This window comes from Stegodyphus dumicola, chromosome 3 (genome assembly GCF_044657685.1).
Source record: "Stegodyphus dumicola isolate Sdum_Otavi_A_Nest chromosome 3, ASM4465768v1".
NCBI lineage: Eukaryota > Metazoa > Arthropoda > Arachnida > Araneae > Eresidae > Stegodyphus > Stegodyphus dumicola.
Genome location: NC_140770.1, coordinates 135,832,520 through 135,839,955, shown reverse-complemented (window position 1 = coordinate 135,839,955; position 7,436 = coordinate 135,832,520). Strand labels below are relative to the sequence as shown.

Here is a 7,436-nt window from a genome sequence, read left to right as displayed (position 1 = left end):
ATTCACAGAAGAAGTCAAACCAGGAAAATTTCGGAACCTGATGGACGAGCAATTCTTGCCACAAAGCAGTTTCCAAAAGTAAGCAGTGAATCAAGGGGAAGGATTTAACAGATGACATTGATGACAGATTATGTGACAGAGTCATTCTTAAAACGGAGCACCTGCTATAAGCCACGTGATGCGAGATTCACCCAAATATAAACAATTTCTTTTTACAGGTCATGTGACTAAGTGAACGTTAGTATGGACTTGGCACACTTCGAGCGAGCAATGTAGCTGAAAAAAAAACTCTCATTTTTATTTCTTTTGTGTGTGTTACTTCAGTTATAAATAGATGTTCCTCATACTTCGTTATTAACTCCAAGATTTTTCAGTTATATTGAGAAGAAATACATGAGATATTTCGTTTTAGTTTGTTCCGCTTCTCCTCCCTCCTCTTTTTTTTTTTTTTTTTTTTTTTTAACCTTAACACTTTGTCTTATGCAAAATGAAAATTACAATGATAAAATGTTTTCCTCTACCTATGAACATTTTTCTACAAACGCATTCTTGATTTTTCTCCCTTCGGGCGAAGATTCTTACTGCTCTTCATGCACCACAACCATCTGTTATTCTATTTTCATACGCTCACGGAGTTTATATAATCCGTGCATATGATGGAGGATTTCGATATCGTCAACAAGATACCTGCGTTATATGAACTCTGGAAGCGTAGAATGTGCAAGAGCTGGTGAAACATCCTTCTGGCAATGTGTGATAAGACATAGGAACCTTTCTGTGGAAACCAGTTATGTTTGTCCTGATATTTTTACCTCTTACTTTTACGTTTGTGTTGCTTTCTATCAGTGATCTAAGACCTTCGGTACAGGTAATTTGAAGAGTTAAATTAACAAGTGTAATTCCACTTAGGATACGAGTGAGAAAAAGGCATATTAATTATAAGTGTGCTAAAATAAATTAGTTTTATATATTAATGCATGCATACAGTTACAGGGGTGAGTTTTTTTAAATAATTTCCAAGGAAGATGCATAATTGTAACATGTGGTAATAATTACCGACACATTTTAGTATTTTTTTAAATATTTTTTAAAAATATGTACTGATGTTTCACTAGAATTTTTTGTTTAATTTTATACACTTTTCTTCAGTGATAAACTCAAAGACTGCATAGTATAATTACCATCAAGCTATTTAGCACAAAGAAAACGAACAGGTTATAATAATAATATTTATTCTCCAGAAGAAGTAATTTATAAAAAAATAAGATATATTCCTTTTTTCTTAACTGCAACCCCATGAAAAGTTGTTGGCTCATTTGCAGCTTTGATAATTGATAATAAAAAATAAAAAAAATCGTTTTGCTATCTTCAGGCCTCACTTCTACTGATTTATAAGAAAGAAGCAGTATTTTATAAAAAGAAAATTCTGTCCAAAATATATAAACTTGGTATTGGTAAGGTTATTTCAAAATGGCAAAATACACAAAGGCTATTTGCCTAAGGAGAAAAATGACTTGAGAAATTGGCCCATATTCATCTAACAAGCCATGTAGTCAGCCTGTACATCTCTGGAATCATGCTCTGATCAAACTCCCAAGAATTTGGTAGTCTTAACTTGGCCACTGGTGGGACCTTGTAGGAAGGGAAGTTACTGAAATAATGGTTAAATACAAAGAGTATAAAACTACATGTACTTTAACAAGTGTTATATACATGCACATGGTTATTCCAGCATGTATATTCAAAAACATGGTATAAACACTACAGTTCTATTGAATGCTGAAATTGGAGTACAGTTAATCAGAAAGAATCAGTTTTCTTTAAAAAGTATCCATTTGGGGAGCAATATGAGCGATTCAGAAAAAAATTAGGACACTCTGATAGCATGCACCTATAAAGACATAGATGGTTAATCGACTTGCATGATTGCCTTTATCTGATCATGAGACTTTTTTCATTTGCTATATATCATTACTTTATTATTTAAAATATTTTGCTTTCTTATTTGCTTTAATGATCTAAATACTATTTTAATTAATGAAAGTTTATGGAAAGAAAGACTAAAATAATTATGCTGTTTAAATACAATTCTTCATTAGTAGATCGACAAAGTTATGACGCACAGAGAGTTACTTAAGGCTAAGTACGCAAGGACTGTATATCTAAATGACTGACTGTTGTAGAACTGTGCATGGGCAACTTTTCACGTTACTCTTAAGGCGCAGCTATGCAAATACCAACACAGTCTATTCACTGAGATTCAAATCCAGTTTGAAAAATTAATATTCAGCATTTTTATAATACACTCAAATTGCAATTGTATGGTCATAAAAGAATCTAGAAATTCTATGAACTTGCCAAGCTGTTTCTAAAGCATTTGAAGGAAAAGGCAACACCAGCGACTGAGTGATTTAGGAGTTTAATCCTAGTCGCACAGGCTGGATGATGGTTGGTTTTGATGCCCCCTCCCCCATGTGTAACATAAATATGAGCCAGATTTTGTTAGAGATCCCTTTATGAAAGCACACAGCTCTACTTTTATATGTATATACATTAGAATTTAAATGATATTGTAAATTAGTTCACAGCAATAATTAATTTTTTTATTTTGCAATTAATATTTCTTAGTTAAATTTTAAATTTATGTTAGTTTTTTACAAATAGATAATATTTGTTAAATTATATATATACAGGGTGATTCTAAATTGTTTTTACAAATTAAGAGGTGTGATAGTACTCGTTCAGATAAGTAATAATTACCATAGAACGTAGAGTGGCAGTCCACTCTGAGAGGCAGAAAAGATGAATATTAGAATTCCAACCTGAACTTGCAACAGTGTTGGGAGAGTAAAATGAACAAGATCAAAAGTTGCGCTAGTTTACTGAAAAACCCACAGAGAGCACACAAAACGGATAAAACTGAAAACTTGGTGTTCGAGTGCTAATTCGAGCTCAGACTTTGATGGCAAACACTCAGATGCACATCTTTGGTTCGCAAGGTCTCAACTTCGCAAATGATTGCAACACGTTAATTATCTAATCAAGGGTTGAACAGTATCAACTAACTCCACCTCAAATTAGGTTTGATACTATCAAGGTAGCGGTTTTTTCCCCCTTTGCCATCTTCTATCCTGTTCTTCTGGACTTACTGTGCTGCACTCATCCTACCTGAAGCGCCCTTCTATGGGATACAAAGTTCTGACAACAGAAACTTTTCGTTCCAACAACTCCAACAGCGGAAGTTGGAGTTAGTAATGGATTGAATGCACTAGTTCATACAAAGTTAATAAAAATCTATTAAAATCTTAAATGCCTCCTGTATTTTAATTTTTTCAGTGTAGCTTTCTCTTCAAATAAGTCTTGTGCTGCCTTGCAAAATGCAAAATCTGTAATATTATCAAAGTACACATCTTGAATAAGTAGGCATGGATGTTATTCTTCAGTCCCTCATAGTCCAGCAAGGTAGTCACTAAAGACATAGCCTTCATTTGAGAATATAAGCTGAAATAATATGTATCATTCTTTCTTTATAGGTATAGAAGAAATATGCTAACAAGAACTCAATACTGGCATCATGATGCTAAAAAAAGGAAGCACAGATAATGTAAAGAAAATAACTAAGAGTACTAAGAATGTAATGTGCTGAAGTATGTATGAAATTTTGATATGCTATTTACAAGATTTAGCAAGAAGTATTGTCTATGTTAGTTTGTTTAAAAAATTTACTTCTTCAAAAACCAACAGAATTCCATGCATATTTAACAAATACTTGAAATTTATGATTTTAATGCATTATAATAACTTCTTGCAATGTTATCTTAAAATTGTTAGTCCTCATATGATTTTAATTCATTATAATGGATATATAAACTTGTAATATCTCTCATTACAAATCATTAATTCTTAGTGTTGTGTATATTAAGATTCCATCTGAGATATTTTTTTTTTTACCAAGCATCTTCAAATGATATATAATTTATTATATAGTTAATTACATTTTTGAGGATGATGTATTTGTATACGTATTTGGTTTTACAGTATTTATTACTATTACTATTGTATTTGTAGCTCAAAACTTAATATACTGCTTCAAGAAATAATACATTAAAGTTGTTTTAAATGTTTTTTGACAAGATTAGTATTATAATATTACTCTTTTTTATTAAAAATGATGATACAAATATAAAAGTGTTATGCTTCCTGAAAATTTCGAGCAGAATAGCAAAAAATAAAGATTAATTAGATACAGTCATAGATACGAGTATTTTTTTTATTACTGCGAAAAAATTTTTGATGTATTCACTATGCACTTTTTTGTAATATATTCATGTAATAAAACCATTTTTGTAATAAATCCATTTCATGCAATATTGATTTTTTAAACACAAACTTGTAACCACATGGAACTGAATTAAATTTTCAAATATTATTTAATTGCAAACTAATTTTCTTTAATTATGGTTAATTGGTTTGTCACTGGATGTAAAACACCAAAACGCTACTACCAGAAATAATTCAAACTTTCTCTGCATTTAATAAATTATTTTGCAGTACAATGATATTAAAATGTTATGTCTTAATTCTTCTAAAACATGAAATTCTACAAAATAACAATATAGGCTATATATACAGTTCTAACAGTGTTTGAAATGCCAAATAATCGGTACCATAATGATACTTGGACAACTTATCATCCCATCTTGTTTTCTGACTCTAGTAAACACAATTCAAGTTGAAGGTTTAAAATACAACCTATACATTAATATGTCAACCTAAGAACACAAAACTGATACAATAATAGAAGTCAACTTCACAGCTTGATAGAAAATATAGAATAAAGACTTAAATAAGCTTTGACTTCGACCGTAAGTTTTCGTGAAGGAAATGCAGCTTGCCAAAACTAAAGCCAATAAATGAATCATAAATCCAAATAACATAAAGGCATAAGCAAAATAATAGCTCAGGAAGGCTGTTAGAAGCTCTCTCACAGACTCTGCACTTAATATCACTGTGCGCAAAGTTCTACACAGTATTAACTAATTAGCAAATTGACTTTAGTGCCTCATTTTACTGGAAGAACGAAACATAAAATCTCATATGTATGTATGTATATATAGAAAGAGAGAGAGAAAGTTAAACATGCAATATTATTTGAACTTATTAATCAAAGTCATATAAAGGCATTTACCCCTATTTTTGTAACTCACAAAAGCAGAATAAAACTGCATGAATATTTTATAGAATTTTCAGGATTCCATATAATGCATTGAATAAGCAAGAATAATAAATAAGCAAGTGAACAAACACAGGCCAATCTAAATATATTTGCCAGTTTCAAAACATCACATTCCAATGTGGATATCACGACTTCCTTGTACAGTCTATTGAATTTCTATTTAAACTTATTTCATTGAATTTCATTAGAGATATATTTCTCATTTAATTAATTCAGTTCTCACTTTGGCAAGGCAAAAATGCATGAAAACTGAAAACATCTTCATTAAAAATTGTAAAATGCAGGAAAACATAAACCTACTAATACAGTTTTTTTTTTTTCTTTCTTTTTTTTTTTTTTTTTTTTTTTCCCTTCTTCTTCTTTACGATTAAAAGTGGAGTTTCTACACAAAAACAAGCAATTCGACCAGTGGGGAAGAAGACTGATTTTTTTATGCACAAAATTAACCTTTCAGGAAGAGCGTCCCATATACGCATTCCCTAAGAACGTCTCTCACAGCCGGGCGTCCCATGCACGCATCGCTAGAGGTCGCATTTAGAGGACGGGTGATGCATATACGATTTTAAGCTGGAACGTTTTTCTGAAGGCCACTAGATGGCATCCTATGTCCATTACTTTTGAAATGAACACAGTTTTATGTTCCTGACCTTGAGTTAGATATATTCTGCTTGAATTTGGTATTTTACTCATCAGCTCTTGCAAGGGTTTAAATCGCTGCGTGCTAATGAAAACATTTGCATGTCTGATTTATATCCAATTCCTTTTTTTTTATTCCATTTTTTCCTTTACTATGCACGGTCTTTTAGGATTAGTATGTGGAGTTTGCATTGCATTCAGATATATCTCCGTTTCTTCTCTTTTTATTTCGGAAAGCCTCACCTCTAGTCTATTATGACGCCATTTTTTAGAAGAAGAATACCCTGGTATTGTCAATGAACCATTTATTAATGCACATGAGGGTGATGATTCATTTTCTAAAGAGTTAGAAAGAGATACTTTTTCTAAGAGTTAGAAGTGATACTTCTCCATGCTTTGAGATTTACCACAATCTTCATTTTAAATTTTGTTACTTCCTACTGTAAATAGTCTTTATTGTGTTGTTTTATTAATTTTAAACTTTATTGATGGATTTTATCAATTAAAACTTTGGCATAATTTGAATAGTGCTTCCGAAAATTATTTTACAAGATAAGAATTTTTTAAGTATATTTTCATGTAAAATAAAGAAAAAAACGTTATTAAGTGCTAATTTTAACATATATAAGAGCTTAAGTAATAATCTAAAATGATACCAAAAATTACGATGCTAGAAGCAAAACTTTTTTTTTTTTTTTCTGATTTTTTTTTATAAAATTAGGCTTTAGCGATGCAAAACCTCCGTCCTGTATGGTGACTGCCTTCGATTCCCTTCCGTCCTGCACGAGCGTCTTAAACAAAGGTGCGCCGTCGCGAAAAGGTTAAAAGCATATTTTTGGTCCTATGGTGCAGAAACTGATTTAATTCGCCATTCTACTAAGATGTAAATAAATGGCTTCGTTAGGCTCAGTAGTAATTTTTAAATAATTGTTAATTCTACAGCTATTGCATGCAGATTAAATAAAGGCATAAAAACCATTACTGGATCATAAGAAAAACATAACCCACTTATAAAGCAAAAAATGCACAATTTCAAAACAAATGAGAATAAAAAAATTGAGCTCACCGAGCCAGGTAACAATGTGGGTATTATATGTATATTTATATACTTTTGGGTATGGATGATTGCAACCAAAAAGGAAAATGTACTAATTTAAAATAGTTACATACTTTGACACCAGGAGCAGCTATTCATGGCTCAATGTTACTACTCATATGGAATACTTATTACTGACTGGCTGTGCATAATGTGGCATCAAGACAATGATATTATAAATTGCATCTGCAAAATGTTATTTCATATAACTTTTATTATGGATCTATAATTCTTTGGTAAGGACTTAAGTTAATGAATCATTGATTTCATAACTTTATTCTGTTGGTAATAAACAGAAAAAGTAGGTTGAATAATAGAGATAACATAAGAGTTGCACACTGATGGTCTTGAAAGAAATCGAAAGGGATAGTATGTTAAAAAAAAAAAAAAAAAAAAAAAAAAAAAAACAAGTTCAGTTTTTAAAATGCACAAGATTAACTGTTCACGTTACCTGCAACGTATCAGAGA

At 31.0% G+C, this 7,436-nt stretch overlaps 1 long non-coding RNA gene across 2 annotated transcripts; it reads left to right on the top strand.

The window, feature by feature from the left end:
* Window positions 1-255: 255 nt before the first annotated feature.
* LOC118196077 (uncharacterized) lies at window positions 256-4,553 on the top strand. 2 transcript variants are annotated; one of them, XR_004759375.2, is made up of 2 exons: window positions 256-787; window positions 3,534-4,553. It is a non-coding gene; the product is annotated as an uncharacterized LOC118196077 (long non-coding RNA). The 2 variants fall into 2 exon arrangements; XR_004759374.2 differs by having other exon boundaries at window positions 256-868.
* The last annotated feature ends 2,883 nt before the right edge of the window (window positions 4,554-7,436 follow it).